This window comes from Lacerta agilis, chromosome 9 (assembly GCF_009819535.1).
Source record: "Lacerta agilis isolate rLacAgi1 chromosome 9, rLacAgi1.pri, whole genome shotgun sequence".
In the NCBI taxonomy this organism is placed as follows: domain Eukaryota; kingdom Metazoa; phylum Chordata; class Lepidosauria; order Squamata; family Lacertidae; genus Lacerta; species Lacerta agilis.
The window spans coordinates 24,380,832-24,399,696 of NC_046320.1; the positions used below are offsets into that span (position 1 = coordinate 24,380,832).

Consider the following 18,865-nt stretch of genomic DNA (forward strand, 5'->3'; position numbering starts at 1 on the left):
TCCCTGATATACCCCTCAACAAAAACAATGGACCAAGGGGTGTTTGGTATATCCCTCCCTGATATACCCCTCAACAAAAACAAAAGGCACATCAGCTTGAGTTTTACAAAAGCAACACTGAGAGACTAAAGAAAAGGGCGTTGAAAGGCAGTGCTGCCACCCCCTGGACTGGTTGCAAGTAAGAAGGCAGGCAAGGCAAGGGATGGCTGAGGGCAAATGTATGGCCCCATGGAGGCCATGCTCTTGCTCCCTGGTTGGGGGTGATTACCAGTTGCTGCAAACCGCTGGAAGGGAGTGTGATCTGGTCCTACTTGTGGACTTCTGGTTGGCCACTGCGAAAACAGAAAACTGGACTAGATGGGCCATCTGTCTGACCCAGCAGGCTGTTCTTACATTCTTACGGTTGATGGGGCAATCCTCCATAATGGGCCAGCCTGCACTGCAGGGGGAGATGTATAAGTACGCTTCTGGATTCTCTGTATATGGTTCCGATTAGGCACTAAGGTTGAAAGCGTTTCCTTAGGGAGGGGAGAAAGAATATCTTAATATAAAGGACACCCCCCTGGGCTGTTCTCTATCCACTCTACTTTTACTTCCTTGCAGCTGTTCTGAGCTGCTTTCTCTGTGACCTTCAGTGTGTTTATATGAAGCCTTCACAGGTTACAATTTTAGTCATTTTATTTTTTTTTTATTAGAATTTATTGACATTTTTTCTTATACCACATAAACCCAAATCCCCACCAACAATTATACAAATACAAAACAAATAAACTTATAAAACAGATACAAACATTGCCAAGCTTCTTCCTCTTATTGGAACCTCTCATCAAAAAATTTCTTTTTCCGAATCTTGACCGTGACTTCCCCTGCCTTTTCACCTTCGGTTTTATAACCTTAACCTATTTCTTTAACCATTGCTTCTAAAAATATAGCACAATTATATTTATAGAATACAACAATTGTCTTAAAGTATAAAAAATATACCTAGCTTTTATACTGAAGGCTGCTCCCCAAGTTACAATTAATTCTTAGCCAGAGGATTACTATTACAAGTCATTAAAATGACAATTTTAGTCATTTTAATGACTTGTAATAGTAATCCTCTGGCTAAGAATTAATTGTAACTTGGAGAGCAGCCTTCAGTATAAAAGCTAGGTATATTTACCTTTGTCAAGTACTGGAAGATCTAGGAGAATGTTAAAGAACTGGAGCTCCTGCTGTTATCTATGCCTGCATGTTTACAAAGCACAGGATAAAGGAAGGTATAATTATTCACATGAAGCCTTGGCTGTGGCCCAATGTGTTTCTTTAAAAAAAGGGAACAAAAAAACCTTTCAAATCAATGTTATACAATCAATTTTTTTCATTAGTGCTCTGTATACCATTGTTGTGATGATATGTGCCAAAAGAGCATCCGGTTGCTCTAGCTTGTTACATCAATATCAGAATGTGTTCCCTTGCCTGCATGTTCACACATACCCTCGGAGAAGTTCTAGAAGACAAAAACAAATCCCAACCCAATAGCTGTTTTCGAAGTATGACAACAGAATAACACCAGAAAAGTGTCAAGTTAATCATCTCTAGCCAAAGGACTGAATCAAAATAATACCTATTGTACAGTCTTTTTTTATTTTTCAGCATGACCTGAAAGGGGCAACTCCGTGAGTGTTCACTGTTCAGGTTTATTTTCATCAGCTAAGCATTCAAAAGGTTTTGGCTGTGGTGTTGTTTTTTTTTAATGTTAGTGATACTTTAGTAAAAGGAGCTGTTGTTCTCTAATGAAAATGGGAAGCAGGCTTCCACTACACTAGAGATTTTTCAAAGGCTAAAGTATGATCTTATGAGGGTCAGAACTCTTCTTTCCCTTGGCTCAACTGCATCCACGTTGTTGGACTCCAGCTAACAGCTGGGGAAAATGCCTTCAAATTTGCTTTTTTCCTTTAAGCATAGCACATTTGGGACTAAGCATGTTTAAGGGATGCTAACTTTTTCTTATAGCTCAAGTTCATATATTTACGTTTAACTTTCATGCTGATTCATTAATACCTTGTTAAGTTTGGCACATTTACTTTTAGGAACATTGCACATCTAAGGACTATATTATTTTTGCGAAATTGTGACTGCATTAATTCAGCCTAGTAAGATTAAGATGGAGACTTCTTTGCTGCAATTGCCAAAAACTAACTTACAACAGTGTTTAACCCCCCTTTAAAAAACAAATGCAACAAAGCAAACTGGATAATAACTTTTATTAAGACCAACCAAAAAGTCACAAAAATATGATAAGCTTATAAATTCTCTAGAACTCCTTGTCAGGCAAAACATTGCATGAAGCAAGGGGTGGTGAGGTAAGGAACGATTAAAAAAAAGTTGAACCATTAGACTAGATGTTGTAGCTATGATGCCAGCTTGCAGACCCAGTTCAAGATCTAAACTGGGAACTGAGTGAGTCCAGTTTCCATACATATGTTTTACCAATGTAATAAAATTGCAATACATCAAATATAAGGATTGCCAACTGGCCAAGAAATGGCCATATCTGGTTTGGCAAGGTGCTGTTTCGATTGCATTTTTTAGACACCTCAAAATAAATTATCTTTGCATCATGCAAAGATTAAAAAGAATGACAAAAATAACAAAGTACTACAGTAATATGCAACACAAAAACACACACAAAGTAAGAGGCAGACAGAACTTGTTCTGTAGAACTCAGCAAGCAAAGCTTTTGAGGGGGTGTTGATATGTGCATGACTATTTGCTATTGTCAAGCTGTGTTAAAGACACAGCAGCAGCTGGTATCAGTAAGGAAGCTTTCATCTAACATGCTTTGTCAAAAGCAAGTTTCTTTAAAAGTGCTATGAGGTACCACTATTATCCAGTAATAAAATCTACCCCTTCGGTGGCTGGGATATGCTTTTACCTCACAATCTTCATCAGTAGGTTGTGCATATACATCTGCATTGGGTTATCCACTCTCATAAAGTAATTCTAGTATAAACACCTGAGAGCATCAATGCTCCAATAATTTGTGAAGATATAGCAGACGTGATTTAAAAAGCAGTCAATCAAGTGAACAGCCTGAATTCCAGGCTTAACAGCTGCTCAGATAGGATCACACTTCAAACTGAATCCTGGAGCAACTCCTGGAGAATGATGGCCCTTTAAGGACTTTAAGACCACATACATACTAACTCTTCTACTAGTAGATGGGTATGAGCTTTGGCTGAGGTCCTCAAACCACTGACTTCAGAGTAGTGCACTGGCAGTCACCTGCTGCTGCTGCTTCTGCTTCTGCTTCTTCTTTTTTGCAGTCCTTTTAGCCATAATTACAGGCCCTAAGGAGGTCTGGTTGGATTCAAAGATGCTTCTGTCTAGGGATCTTGGTTCATTTTGCCCACAGCAGACTGGGAGTTCCTGCCAAAATTTGCTTGTTTACATTAAAATTACCTCGGGATGTGAAAAAGAAAAAGAAAAGATCATCTGCAGCACAAGTTTTTCACAGACTAGAAGGTGCTGTGATAGTGTGATAGGGAGCTATCATTGCTCATGGTACATCTATTCAATTCCCTTCCCGCTTCACCCAGGGTGCTCCTGGACTGTTGCTGCTTTCAGGATTCAGTTGCATACTGGCAAATTCAGGCAGCACAATTATAGTTTATTGGGAGATCTGGCAGAACAAACCTGTGTCCTCAAAAGATCTGACTTTTTGCTAAAAAGGAAAGTGACTGCAAAGTATGGGGTAACACTTGCTTTGACACAACATCATGTAACCTCCCTGCAAACACATCAGAATGAATGCTAAATAGCCAGGTTGTCTGCAAGCACCCACAGTCCCCGGGCAAACAGATTTTGCAGAGATAGCCTAGTGTGGAATAAAAGCATGAATTCTGCATGTAATTTGAGTCTTGCACCAAAATGAGATTTTGTGAGTGTTTCATTTGAGCACTCACTCATTTGGCTCACCCTTCACTGTTTCCTGCTCCAGTCCCTTTCTTTTGGTGTAAGGGAAGGCAGTAGTGGTAAGTGGTATGGAAGCTTCAGTAGAGTTTGGTTTTGTGCCCGGTATGGGACTGAGATTGTCACTTCCATAATCCCTATTGGGGGAACTATTTACATCAAAGAGGAAGCTCTTCTACCTTGTAGAAATGATGCCAGTAGTGTTAGTTTCCCAATGTGGATTCCCTGGTGGGATGAGCACAAGCACTGTTGTGGCCTCTGGATTGCTTGCTGCCACTTTCCCCTAGCCCAGGTTAAACAACTGGGTCCTTGGTATAGGGGGATGTGGTTGTTCTCATCTTGAAGACTTATAAAGCCCTTTTGCCTCAATTTGCTTGCAAGTATTCAAGCTTTATTGAATCCAGGCAGCACCCCTAGTAATGATAGTTCTATCACAGTTCTTCACAACTTGTGACCTGCCAAACTGAACTCAGCCCTCCATTCCTTGTATTGCAGCCAATTTCAGACCTGGAATATCCTTGGTTTCAGTGTCTCTGGCCAGCACCAAAAAACAGGAGGTTTCTCAAGCTCTATTGTGGACTATGTTAGGGTTGCCATATTTCAAACAGTGAAAATCCAAACAGAAAAGTTGTTGAGCTTCTTTTGCCCAAAGTTGATGAGCTTTCTTTGGAGCAAGACCACACCGAACACTGCTGATGAATGCGGTATTCCAGATACGTCCAGACGCATGGTAACCATAGACTACGATAAAGGATTTGGCTTAGTGGACCAGTCATAAATAATGCTAGAAGTAGTAGGGGAACAACAAGACAATGAACAGGGTGGTGATACAATGAATACTGCAATTGACACAGGATTGTGTTTGCAATTGTTTAAGATAAAACCTATTTTGGAAAGAAACTACTTTTGCCATTTTTATGGACATTTATTGTTTGTTTACAGATAGTTGCCTTGGTGATATTGTGTTGATTGCAAATGCGGTAGGGGGGCAGTCATTGTACCAAATGCGCTGTTTTGAGAATCATAGAATTGTAGAGCTGGAAGGGACCATGAGGGTCATCAAGTTTAGGAATCTGGCAAGACTGTCACCAATTCCCTTTGTGCCATCTATATTCTCCACTGGTTCAGTACAGTAGTAGATTTCTGTCACCATTCATCTTAATGACATAAAACTGGCAAACTGGTGACTTTCTGAGCTAGCAGATTTGAACAAGAGTTTTGCAAGGCTGGCTACATATTTCCATTAGCATTCCAAAACAGCTAAATTTGCAACGTTTGTGTGCCATTTTAGATTTCTATTGTCACAGCTGTCAAATGAGGTTTCATGTCAAATGTGTTCCTGATTGTTCCCTATTTTTTTGCACCTTAGGGTACCTTAGGTTATGTTTTTTTTTTAGAAGTCTTGATTCAACTCATAAACATCTATCTGTATCATCAGCAGACCTGCATCAGCAACAAAGGGTCATTTGGAAGCTCTTAACATTCAGGTACCAATGTATCAGTTTAACAAATGTTGTTCAGTTAACTTGCCAACTAAGTTGTCCCCAGACCTAACACTCAGCTCCCCATCCACAGACTGACTTACATTTTATGTAAACAGATAGTTAGGCTTTGCCACATGGCCTGCATGGGGCTACAGTGTCAGGCGAGACCAGCAGTTTGTTGGTTCACAATATATGAGGTTTGAGGTGTCAATTTAGCTGGGAAAACCTCTCTCAAGATCCCTGAGAGGAAAAAAATATATATAGTGGCTGAAGGCTAGAAATAAGTATTTAACTTGTGTTTGGTTCGCAGAAAACAAATATTGGGAAAATTAACTTTAAATTTATATGTTAATTTTTCTTTTCATCAAAAGATTTATGCACATTATTAAACATATTATAGCTCCAGAAAGCCACTGCTTTTTTGGCATATGTTTGGTTGTCCTGGGTGCTTAAAGCTGAATGATGCCCTGGTCACAATTTGACATAATGTGCTTAGTGTCTCATACGATCTGTGGAGACCTACCTTCTTCCTGGATTAAAATTCCACCCTTGAGACAGGATTACTGGAAAACCTGAAGCTTAAAGTTCACAGGGAAGCAGGCAGAGACCAGCTTACAGCACCTTGAACAGCTACAAGAGAAGTTGTCTTGGCAGGGAGTGAGAGCCATCTGAAGTCTTATGTAGGATGCCCAGGCTTGAAGCATGGTAGGCTCCACAATATAACTTGTTAAAGGACTCTCCCATTGATTTGTAATCTTTGGATTGTGTGATGTTGGGGAGGCAGAAGCACTGCAGGACTCATATTTTGATTAGTGATGATGAGTGGACTGTTTGGAGGACCTTGAATGAAGCCCTAACAGTTCTCCCCTTACCACCACCAAGGAAGTGTCCTGAAACTTACCCTCATTCAAGGCTTCCACCAAGCACTGGGATCATTGCACATATGCAATGTAAATGAAGGGCTGGTGAAACAGGGGAAATGAGCTTCCAGTGCAGGGTGGAAGGCCTGAGAAAAAATATATACAGAAACTAGGGGCAGTAGTGATTGTATGCTGCGGGCAACATTGTTTGGAGTAGAAAAACAGATGGCATGCTGGAAGGCCAAGTGAGAACAGATCCAAGAATTCAGGCGGCCAAAGGAAGCAGGACAGAATTGATGTTGGGCTCAAAAGTAGGAAATGGATGAGGAAAGAGATTGAGGAAGCAAGAGAGAATGGCTAGGAAGAGAGTATCAAAATCCCATAAAGACAGGATGGGGAGTGTGTGTTTGTCAGTGAGTAGGCAGGCAAGGGGAGCCCTTGGCGGCTTTTAGCCAGAGAGGCTAAACAGGCAATGGAGATTGCAGATGAATTTCATATATTGATTGAACTTGCTAAGCAAATGTTTGCTGCAGGTCTCTAGGAATGCATTATTTCAGCAGGGTGAGTGACAAAATCTTTATTGTTCAAGGTCAGCTGGAACCAAATCCTTTGTCTGTTGAGAAATAAGCTGATTTTGCTAACTATTTGTGCTTGACCCAAATAGATGTGCCCCCCCCCCAGAACAGAGGCTACTTTTCAGTTATGGCCAAAATGAAGACTTACCAAGCTACTTTAATAAACCCCTGTTAGGAATTTGGAAGATGGCCAAAACTACACCCTAGAATAATCAGAATGTTCATCTTGAGCTGAAGCTTAACATGATCTGCTAAGGTCTTTTTAAAAGGAAGTTATTTAAATGTATGGATATGATTAATTCTGAAGGAATTATTATACTTTAAAATCAAGAGTGAGTTTAGTAGCTTTCCTGTACCCTAACCACTCTTTCCAAAATAAATATTCTTGCTAAAGCTGGCTATCCTCTGGTTTAATAACACACATTATTATTTATTCATTAAACAAGGAAAATGCAGTCAGGGCTGCTATGCAAAAACACAGAAATAAGATGGTTCCTTGTTCTGAGGAATGCAGAATCTAACTGAGTTTAGACTACGTACTGTGGCCACGTGCCATTTGCTCTTCTGTGAAATAGCCAGCATACACAATTTAGACTATTTAGACATTATGCTAATAAACTGAAAAAGCTATCCCCTGCCTTTAAGCCTGAGTAGTCCCAGTAATAAATTGGGAACCATAGCAATTTACATGATAAATTTCATGGCTGTATGCTTGTGCTACGAGGAAAATTGGTGAATATGATTGTGTGTTTTCAGTAATATTTGCACTCAGTTTTAGTTGCTGCCCCACAAAATAATGTAATGGATGTTACCTGTAGGAGGCAAGAAAAATAAAGGAAGGATTTCTTGATTAAGTTACAGTGAGGCAGAAAAGCAGTAAGTTCTGGACTTAAGTTCTGCACGCACACCATTTGAATGGCAATGCCCATGAACTTTGGGGTACGGTCCCCTCAAATATTGGCTCCTAGGAATTGGCCCCTATGCTCAGCAGCTGGTATGCAGAGTCACACTGCCTCTGGCACTAGTAGGCAATGACTAGTAGGCATCAATAGCCCTGTCCTTTCCGAATTTGCCTAATTCCCTTTTTAGGCTGTATGAGTGGTAGTGAGTTCCATAGTATAAGCACATGAAGCACAGAACATTTATTCTTGCTTTTTCAATCTGCACCGTTGAGTGGATGATTCAGTGGAACTTTGGCTAATGAATGGTTGTTTGTGTGCAGAACTGGAGCAATAGAATCTCTTGACCATGTTCTTCTGTACTGTAACCTCTGCAGTGAGTAGCTACAGAGAACAGTTGATTCTCTTTCTAAGAATTCTCTTGGGAGATCACCTGAAGATTCTGAATTGCACTGCTTCACGAATGCTTCCTCCTACGTTAGTTGAGGGGGTTTCAGAAAAAACAAAAACTGACTTCAATGCAGATCAGGATAAAAATTTCTATAGGCTTGAGAGAGAGTGCGAGAGAGAGAAAGAGAGAGAGAAGGATGAAATGCTCGTTTATATCTATCTGATTTTAATTGATTTGATGAGATGTATGTTTTATTTCTGTACCTGCTTTCATTCATAGTAGGAGCACAGGACTGTCAGGTTTGGAATGGGTACAAGGGAACAGGGCCAATCAAAGAGCTGATAGCCTTATTGTTTTCAAAATGTGACAAGGGTGGAGTGGGTACTCTTAGTTTCTTTCCTGCAAGTACCCAGCACACAAAGGTAATTATGGATTACAGTTTGATAGTCAATTAGAGTTCAAAGGTGCAGCAAGGGTTGTTAGCCAAAACTCTCAGGGCAGGAACATTTCCAACCTCCCAAAGACAATTCCACAATTTTGGCAACATTCCGTTGTTACTTTTGGAAAACACTTTCTGACATTCATTCTTAGCATGTAGCAAACCATTTTCACCTTACAGGTAGGTAGCCGTGTTGGTCTGCCATAGTCAAAACAAAATAAAATAAAAAATTCCTTCCAGTAGCACCTTAGAGACCAACTAAGTTAGTTCTTGGTATGAGCTTTCGTGTGCATGCACACTTCTTCAGAAAGCACACAAAAGATCATACCAAGAACTAACTTAGTTGGTCTCTAAGGTGCTACTGGAAGGAATTTTTTATTTTATTTCATTTTCACCTTATTTCATAGCCACATATCTCTGCATATATATCTCTGGGAATGAGATGAAGGATGGTGGCACTTAACCTGTTCAAAAATCCTGCATCCTGTGGAAGCTGGAAACAATGGAAAGCTTCTTGCTACACCCAGGGTGGTTTCCTGTAGTCACACTTGAGACACAAAACGTAAAATCGCCCCTTGCGAAGAGGCTAGCAGCCAGACATCTGAAAGCAGCACAAGTTGAAATATTAAAGGGAGATGCATCTTGTGTGTGAGTCATCCAAACAAAACAGTGTGAAACCAAATAGTTACTAAACATACTGAGCCAAGAGGCAACTGACTGCTGCTGTGGATCAATATAGTTCAGTTTGTGTTGCCTCTACTGCTACATTCGTCAAAGTGAAAGCAAACGCTTCCGTGGACTTTTTCAGTACTTTGATTCTGGAACATAGACGGAAAACGATGTGGTGCTGTCTTTGCGAGAGTTTGGCAGTGATGATTTATATGGACACGGTAGCTTTTCTATGATAACCTGTGCACCTAGATTGTTATTGGTGAGTACTGCATAGCTATTATGATAAGAACGGGCTCAAAGATGCAGCCATGACTTGTTTATGTTTTGTGCTTCCTTCGTTTTACTACTCTTTCCCCCATACCTGCCATTTTAAAAAGGGTCTGTTCAGGTTTATAATTTTCTTTCTCTCTTTCTTATGAAGATCTGTTGATGTTGATTACTTTAGTAGCATAGCCAGATACATGCAGGTGTAAATCCACAATTATTTAGAACTATAGTTCATATTCCTCAATCTTCATTTAGATGTGATTAAAGGATATTCATGTTTGTTTTTTAATACAGTACTGTAAAATAGAGCAGGCAAAGGTTCTGGTCGGAACACCACCATAGGATTTTTGCAGTACTGAAGGCTGATGATGAAATTATCAAAATATAATGGTCAGTCTGTTTTTTCAGGTGGCTATATGTATCGCTACATTGACTGCCTGGAATATAATAAAACATCACTTGTCCTGAAATGGAGAGTGCAGTTCCCCCCCCCAAAAAAGCAGGATTTATTGCATCTTTATGAACGCAGTCTTTGCTGTACGCTTGTATTTTAAAGCTGTCTGGACTGAAGTCATTAGTTTCTCACAATTAGAACATGTTAAAGATATGCACTGATTCCAATGAAGTTTACTCCAAAGTTAGTGTGCATAGGATTGCAGCTGCAATGGCTTATCTAAATGATAATTCCAAATTTATACTATAGACTTCCACCACCCTGTAAGCTACAGCACCATAATATTAAGCAGTTCTTGGAAAGTGGTTGCTATGCTGCCATTTTCACCAGTGCTCCAGAAAGTAGTATATATCACTCTTACATTCCTAAGGAAATACTGGTCTTTGACAGTTGTTGTTGGTTGATATGCTTGAGAGCGCCAGACATACACTTCATAAACAGAGCATTCTGATCACCCCATAAATCATTAAATCTGCTCCCCAGAAAAGGAGTGAAGAAGCATGCCAGTCTTTCATTAACTGCCCCTGCTGCACAAATCAAAATGGTACATTTACTGGGCTGACGAGATCAAATAATTGCTTCTGAGCCAATGAATAGCAAGTCCTCCATATCCCAGTACTTAACTTGATTAATCAAGCAAAGTTCTCGTATTCCACCAGTCTTCAGACTGTAATACAAATGTCCTGTCTCAGCCTTCTCTGGGTACAAAGATATAACTTCTACACAATCACAGCTGTTCTGTCGCCTCCCGTCTGCCACCCTGTAATGTAATAGTATAATCTCCTCACCCCCTTCATTTTAATGCTGACAGGCCATTACAGTTCGTGATTTACCCAAGCATATTAACCATAACCATGTTATGCTGTGGGTGCCTGCATATGATTTATTATCAGAGAGTAGTCATTTCTATTTACATAGTCACTTAGGTTTTTTTGAATTACTACCAGCGGAGAACCAGGCCCTCTTCCCTTTATACCCACCTTTCTGAGCTATAAGGAAAAAAGATCTCTACTGTTTAGAGGGGGAAATGCTTATATCACAGGAAGGGATATTTGATCACTTGCAAAAAATGTCCTGATGACCTACAGATCCTTGAAGAATATCAAAGGAAGGCTGTGTCTTTCATGGCATTTAGCCATGTACAGAGGTAAGAAAGCATACTTACGTTCTACTGATTTCAGTAGTGGGGTTTTAAGCATATTAACTGTATTCTGGGTTGTATCCATTGAGCAAAATCCAAAGCTCTGTCAGCTCAGTTGCTCTCACAGGACATTGCACCCTTATTTTCCAATTCTTGTAAACAACTCTCACATATTTTGCCCTAGCGTTGCCTTTTTCACAGGATTGTTTTCACATAATCGAAACAAAGGCTATATCGCGCATCTGGGAAAATCCAGAATGCATCAATAGGTTTTGTAATTTCAGGATGGATTGAGGTTGTGCAGGTGTCACTGACATTTTAAGGGTATTAGATCCATGGCTCTGTCAGTGCATGATGTGACACTTTACAGGGCAAGAAGTGCAAGTAGGTACCGGTAGGTACGCCTTTTGTAATGTGACATTATTTTGTGACCAGGTTTTGTAATGTGATGTTATTTTGTGACCTGGTTTCTGATAGAGATCAATAAACACAACACAACACAAAACCCCAGTACATATACATTTGTTCTATATTGTACTCACAAATATGAGCATATGCTATTATTAAAACAGGAAAAAAACTCCAACACCAAACACTTTCCTCAATTAATTAAAAACTACCTGCATATGAACTTGGAAAAAGATATTGTATTGACGTGGTTGATTACTGATACTCCAGTGTTAATGACTATTTTATGGTTTGCTGTAATAAACACATAAGTTGTATTTTTTCAGGATAATTCTGCTTGCACACGCACGCAGAGAGAGAGAGAGAGAGAGAGAGAGAGAGAGAGAGAGAGAGAGAGACCTTAGGAGGGAAAGTCCCCATTGGTGACTTCATAGTGCTAACTAGTCTCTGCTTTCCCCATAATTAGTTTAGAAAAAAGAAGAAGATATATACCGGTAGCTATCTGCTATGTATTTCACATCTGGTTTGGCTGTCAGATGCTCAGTATGGTTTTGCCTATGACTGCATACAAAGTAATGTATGTGTAGCACAAGAATGCAGGGTTTGGGGTTTTTTTCTTAGTCCGGAATCATTCATACTCATCCTCAACATGCTGATTCCAGATCCTGCCACCCCCAAGGGTGGCTGTGGTTACTTGCTGCACATTTGAAAACCCACCTCATTCCCCACAGATTCCCCAGGTGAATGAAGAAGGAAGTGGTGATTGCGATCTTGGTAAATGCTTACCCACAACTTTGTTGGGCAGGTGTGGAGACCCACAGACAGACCACTGCTGTGACTGCCCAGGGCTCTATCTGCTCCCAGCCATACCTGTGTTCCTTATTTTTTGGCTTCCCCCTCCCTGTGTTTCCAGCTGCTGGCTGGCCCCATAAGCAAGTTGCCTTCCAACCCATCTTAGCACGCCAGGCTTGACTGTGTAGCTGCCTCCTGCCCAAGCCAGCCCCTCTTCCATACAGGTGTAGCCCAAGTGCCAACTCTGTATGTTACTATGTCAAGAATCAATCTGCAATGAGCTTTTGTTTTGGGAATGAACCACTTTCTCAAGAAGTGCTTTTCGGGTGCAATAAAATATGCAGCAGAACTAGATTATATGTGGACCATGCAGAAAAAACCAAACACTCAGTCTTCATTGTGTGTACACAGCCTAAGAAACAGGGATTAAACACAACAGTTTTCTTAGTGAGGATGCTTTCCTGAATGGACTATTTACTTGCAGTGTGGAGTCTGAGACTGGTGCTTTTGAAGGGTGTATGTGAGAAAACAGCCTTTTCCCGGCTGATGAAGGAAGCATGCAGTTTTAGAAATGATCAGACAGAGAAGAGAGAGAGAGCTGTACATTGGTCCAAGCTGAAGGCTCTTTTGGATACAGTTGCTGTTTGGGGATCTGGTGCAGGACTTGTGGCTGTGCTGTGTGCTGAGGGACTTAGTATGCCTCAGCTATGGTCCTCCTATATATTTGTGAATAAAACAACAAATATAATAAAAGACACTGTAAGTCTCCATTGCATGTGTTCTCTTATCCTATGGCGGCTGAATGCTGCAGCACTGCCCACAGACTTCCCCTTATTGAGGAAGTAGAGAGCATTAAGAATAGGCAAGCGTTTCCTCTTGCGTGTCTGACTGCATTCTTTCCCTGTTCTGATTCAGCCTCATATTTCATCTATACTGCCAGCACTGCATTTCTATAGGGACCCCAACTTCTTGTGGGCATTTCCAGTTTCAGGTTGCTCTCTGTTCCTTTAAATAACATGTCATTGAATAAACAGTTATCAAAATCTCTGGAGGTGGTGGTTCAGTTCTTCTTGCTGATTGGATTGCTGTTTTCATCTTGGACAGCTCCTCCTTGTCCTTTCCCCTTATTTTCCATCAGAGGATTTGCCCTCTCTGTGTTTTTTCCTCTAATGGTGCTTTGAGTAGAACCAGGAGAGAAAGTGGAACAGGGAATATATCAGAACGGGCCTTCCTAAATGGCTGTATACCTGAAGAAGAGTCTCCACCCCCATCATTCAGCCTGGATACTGAGTTCTAGCTCTGACGGCCTTGTGGCAGTTCCCTCATTGCAAGAAGTGAGGTTACAGGGAACCAGGGTCTTCTTGGTAGTGGTGCCCTCCCTTTGGAACACCCTTCTGTCAAGGAAATAAATAACTATCTGACTTTTAGAAGACATCTGAAGAAAGCCCTGTATAGGGTTGTTTTACTGTGTTTGATGTTTTAATTTGCTGGAAGCCACCCAGGGTGGCTGGGACAACCCAGTGAGATAGGTGGCATATAAATTATTATTATTATTATTATTATTATTATTATTATTATTATGTGGGAGTTTGGAAAATGTGCATAAGAGGCAACATGAGAGAAGTGTATAAAGTTATGCATTGTGTGGAGAAAGTGGTTAGAGAAATGTTTTTCTTCCTCTCTTATAACCTTAGAACATGTGGACGTCCAGTGATGCTGAATGTTGGCAGATTCAAGGCTGACCAAAGAAAATGCTTGTTCACACAGCGCATAGTTAAACTCTGGAATTTGCTTCCAGAAGAGGCAGTGATGGCTACCAACTTGGATAGCTTTAAAAAGATGAATAGACAAATTCATAGAGGATAAGGCTACTAACCCTGATGGCTATGTTCTACCCCCACAGTTGGAGGTGATAATGCTTCTAAATACAAGTTGCTGAAAGCCTCAGGTGGGGAGAGTGTTGTTGTGCTGAGGTCTTGCTTGCAGGCTTCCCATTGGCATCTGGTTGGCCACTGTGAGAAAAGGATGCTGCACTAGATGGGCCACTGGCCTGATCCAGAAGGCTGTTCTTAGGTTCTTACTACACTTGTTGGCGTGATACTATACTTGTGTTCTGTGATTTTCCGATGTACAGTAATCAGCATGGGGATCGGCACAATCACGACTGTAGGTCTTCCAGGCATCAACGTGCTCAACACTCACCAAGGCCTTCATCTGGAAGTGTCCTTAGATTATGAGTGTCCACCATGCTTTATGAATATCTGCCCCACTTTTATTGACTGCTGCTTTTGATGAGGTGTTAGCTATGATGTCACATTTTTCTGCCTTGTGATAAATTCTGAAGCAATGTTGCCACTTGCAGGATCTATTAGGTGCCTCGGTTCTCTGCTTTTAGTATTCTTTTTTGTCTCTCAGCAGTTTTCCAGTGCATTAATTCACAGTTAGGCTCCACTGGTTTACAGGATTCTGTTTGGAGATTGGGCTGTCTCACTCCACAGAGAATCAATTTATTTTTCAAATCCATGTACTTAAGAAGCAGATTAAGCTATTAAGAAGCATGAGAAGATCATTTAGCAAAATACCTTTTCTTGACAATATTGCCTCAAACAGAAGAAACCATCACTCTAATTATGCTAAAGATCACAAATAGCAGGGTCCTTGAAATGGAAGAGCATTTCTATTTTGGCTAATCATTCAGTGCCAATATATGTACTGCTTTTGAAAGAGTGCAGCTAGATAGATGAGCATAGATGGAGAGATGAGCCCACTGCAGATCTACATCCATACTTTGGGGCCACACACCTGTTGGAAGTGCAACAGCAGTGATCATTCAGTTTGTCACTTAAGGGTTAATTCTCTCCATGTTAAAGGCAGCTAACTAAGAGGGTGTGGTAGTGCTGCTGGTGCTGGCCAGGAGTGCCAACTTGGCCCCACAACCATGGGTGCCCAGGACTGTGGGTGCTATGCAGTGTGCATGGCCCTGGCACTGAAATTTGTGGGTGCCCGGCCCCTTCATGTGGAATTTTGTGGGTGCTCAGGCACCCAGGGACCAAGGGAGTTAGCACCTATGGTGCTGGTAGTGCTTACCAGCCAGGCAGACCGCTATGATGTTTACTGGCTGTGTTGTTCTGAGGGAGTTTTTCCTCTGTCTCTTTCGTTGAATGTCTCTCTGCTGAAGTAAGGAAGACAAAGGCAAAATTCAAAGTGTTGGTGCTGACCTTTAAAGCCCTAAACGGCCTTGGTCCAGTATACCTGAAGGAGGGTCTGCACCTCCATCGTTCTTCACGGACACAGAGGTCCAGTTCGGAGGGTCTTCTGGCGGTTCCCTCACTACATGAAGCCAAGTTACAGGGAACCAGGCAGAGGGCCTTCTCGGTAGTGGCACCCACCCTGTGGAACGCCCTTCTACCAGATGTCAAAGAGAAAAACAATTACCAGACGTTTAGAAGACATCTGAAAGCAGCCCTGTTTAGGGAGGCTTTTAATGTTTAATAGATTATTGCATTTTAGTGTTCTGTTGGAAGCCGCCCAGAGTGACTGGGTATAAATAAATTATTATTATTATTATTATTATTATTATTATTATTATTATTATTATTATTATTAGTTCCTCTCCCCTCAAATTATACACTGCTTTTGTTCAATAACGTCATCAAAAAGCAGCACTCAAGAATAGGGATGGCAGAGAAACACAATAAAAAAACTAATCCATCGTTGGTTTCTACACCGCCCAAATTAGGTTGTCAATCTTTTTATGAGCATTAATGGTTTTCTTCAACACCAAATAATTTGTGAAAATAATTGTCAAAAACAACTTACATGGTTTTCAAAACTCAGTCCTACTTAATTTTGCTTGATCACACCTTGCCATAACCTTTCGCCATTGTTTTTCTTTCTTTCATTACATCTGATTTGACATGCTGAAATGTGTATTCCTTCCTTGTCACTGAGGTGCTGATGGGAACCATTATCCAACCAATTCAATCACTGTTATGTTTCTTAAGCTGTCACCGTTTGATATCGCTCTCATTTTATCTGGGGTGGAGAGGTTGGCAGGGGTGGAGAGGTTGTCCAATTAGTTTTTCCTTCCTCCTGCACTATAACAATTTGGTAGCAGGGCTAGACCAAGTTTTCTTTCTGAGATACACTCTCAGGCACAGATGTGGTTTGAACTGAAGTGACCTCTGAAGACTTTTGGTTTCCTGCCCATCACCTTCAGGGGGGGGGGTTCGGGTGGGGGGGGTGGGCAGTGACACTCACTGCAATCCTGTCAATGAAATGGGTCACTCATTGGCTTCACTCTCAACGTTGTCTAGAGAGGTCCATTGCCTCAGGCAGTGCAATGCTGAGGATAACAACAACAACAACACTAAACAAACCAACAAACTCCACTGTGCTGTGGTGACAGAAGAAAGGGGAAAGAGGAGAGATGCAAGATTAGCCATGTAGCACAATGTGGGCTTTCTTGGTTGGCCAAATAGCTGAGCTATAGCAGTGTACAGAGAGTGTATATGTGAGTGACAAGATACACATACATACCCTCCAACATTTCTCCGATGAAAATAGGTATGTCCCATTGCATAACAATAATTTTACTATTTATACCCCACCCATCTGACTGGGTTGCCCCAGCCACTCTGGGCAGCTTCCAACATATATAAAAACATAAGAAAACATTAAACATTAAAAAAAAATCCCTACACAGGATTGGCTTCCGATGTCTCAGGGATTGGATAACTCCATACCCTCCAACATTTCTCCAGTGAAAATAGGGGCATCCTAAGGAAAAGTGGAACATCCCAGGATCAAATCAGAAACCAGGATGGCTTCTCTAAATCAGTGACATCCTTGGAAAATAGGGACACTTGGAGGGTCTGCACATATGAGGGAAGAAAAAATGGTCAGGGTAGAAGTATTTACAGACTTCAGATACCATGGAAATTGTCTGTAAGCCCAGCAGAAGGCTGTTCTGTAGCCACTTTTGGTAAGCCCACAGCAAGCGTGTGACAAGATTCAGTGGAGCAAACATGTCCAAGTGCCTATTCTGGGATGTAATGATTAAGCCAACCTTACCCCATGGAAATACCTTTAGAGACAAATACAGGTGGGACTTAGAATTTTCACTATTGGGGGGGAAACAGCTTTATTCAATGACGCCCTACGTTTCATATGTTCAAAATAATGTAACAGAACACTGGGTTTTAAAATGCAAAAGAGCATTGATTTGCCAGCATCCCCCAAAGTACCAGCATGGCCTTGGAGAAGAATTAACAAACTCTTGGGCAAGTGATCGCTTAGAGGGCATAAAAGAGTGTAGAAAGCAGGATGTACACCTTTGTTGCTAGAATCCATGTTCTAAAGGTGTCAAGATGCCTTCAGTTGCAAACTGATGTAGCCCACTGTAGTTCATATAATATTAATCTCACTGTATGCAATATTTAACAGAGAAATGCTTAAAGGCCCCTTCAAAAGTTGGCTATTCTAGCATACTTGAATTAAATCCGATTTAGTTTTCACAAGGCTAATTGGGATATTGATTGGGTTATAGCAGGCATTGCATCTTGCCTTAAATAACTGAGAACTTTTGAATCAATTATTTTGGTATATGTAATTGTTTTCTATAATGTACTATAATTTATATATTCCAAAAGTGGTGAACCTATATATTCTCTAAAGAACTAAACTGGAGTTTTCAGTGTGTGAATCTTCTTCTTTGTGAAGAAGGCGTTCTATTTTCAGTTTATTAAAGGTAAAGGGATCCCTGACCATTAGGTCTAGTCATGTCCGACTCTGGGGTTGCGGCGCTCATCTCGCATTATTGGCTGAGGGAGCCGGCGTACAGCTTCCGGGTCATGTGGCCAGCATGACTAAGCCACTTCTGGCGAAACCAGAGCAGCACATGGAAATGCCATTACTTTCCCACTGGAGCGATACCTATTTATCTACTTGCACTTTGATCTACTTTCAAACTGCTAGGTTGGCAGGAGCTGGGACCGAGCAACGGGAGCTCACCCCGTCACAGGGATTCGAACCGCCGACCTTCTGATCAGCAAGCCCTAGGCTCTGTGGTTTAACCCACAGCGCCACCCGTGTGCATACAAATGTCATGGTAGACCATGGCTTAATGTGATGGGGCTGAACTTAACCTCACAGGCTGCCCACCCCTTCAGGCTTTTTCTTCCAATTTTCTATTTCTCCTGGCTAGCGGTGTCACTCAAACTTCACAAGCCATAGTTTATGAAACTGGCTTGTTTTTGTTAATCGTAGTTAAAATTTACAACAGTTTAGGGTTCAGACAACATGCTGAACTGCAGTTAATCTAAAACAGAAGCAGAGGCTTCAGGTATCCTTTGAGCTGCAACAAAGGAGAAAAGAGAGAGCAACTTCAAAGGCCACTGATTCCCTATACTTCATTGTGGGGGGGGGATGAAAACCTCTTGGAGGTTTACTACAAAGGAGAATGAGCTGATTTTTGTGAACTGTATGCTGATCCAGAAAGGTACTGAAGAGGTATTTAAGGAAGGTG

At 41.2% G+C, this 18,865-nt stretch overlaps 1 protein-coding gene across 44 annotated transcripts in view; it reads left to right on the top strand.

Moving 5' to 3' along the window:
- Positions 1-18,865, top strand: part of SORBS2 (sorbin and SH3 domain containing 2) — a 181,925-nt gene that overhangs the window by 62,981 nt on the left and 100,079 nt on the right. For 2 of the 44 annotated variants that reach the window (XM_033161254.1, XM_033161260.1), the window contains exon 1: positions 9,092-9,536. The exons of 41 other annotated variants lie outside the window; for them this stretch is intronic. The gene's annotated coding sequence lies outside the window, so the exon portion shown is untranslated. Of the gene's footprint in view, positions 1-9,090; positions 9,537-18,865 lie in introns of those variants that run through there. One more of the 44 variants, XM_033161266.1, reaches the window with a different exon arrangement.